Raw genomic sequence first — 402 nt, forward strand, 5'->3', positions numbered from 1 at the left:
GGCTGAGAGATAAATAGGGGGTGGGGGTAGGGCTGGGGGGAAGGTAGCTGGGAACGCGATAGGTGAAGGCAAGTGGGAGGTGATGGTGATAGATCAGCGGGGAGGTTGGAGCGAATAGGTGGGACAAGTCAAGAGGGCAGTGTCGAGTTGGAGGGGAACCCCCACCCCATCCCAGATCCAAGCCTCCAACCTGGCATCGCCCTCTTGACCTGTCCTACCTGTCCATCTTCCTTCCCACCTATCCACTCCATTCTCCCCACTGACCTATCAACATCACCCCTCACCCTGCATTTACCTATTGCCTTCACAGCTATCTCCTGTCCCCAATGCCACCCCCCCATTTATCTCTCAGCATCCTTCCCCCCACCCGCCCACCCCCCCTCCTGACGAAGTGCTTATGCC

Source organism: Chiloscyllium plagiosum, chromosome 11 (genome assembly GCF_004010195.1).
Source record: "Chiloscyllium plagiosum isolate BGI_BamShark_2017 chromosome 11, ASM401019v2, whole genome shotgun sequence".
Classification (NCBI taxonomy): Eukaryota; Metazoa; Chordata; class Chondrichthyes; order Orectolobiformes; family Hemiscylliidae; genus Chiloscyllium; species Chiloscyllium plagiosum.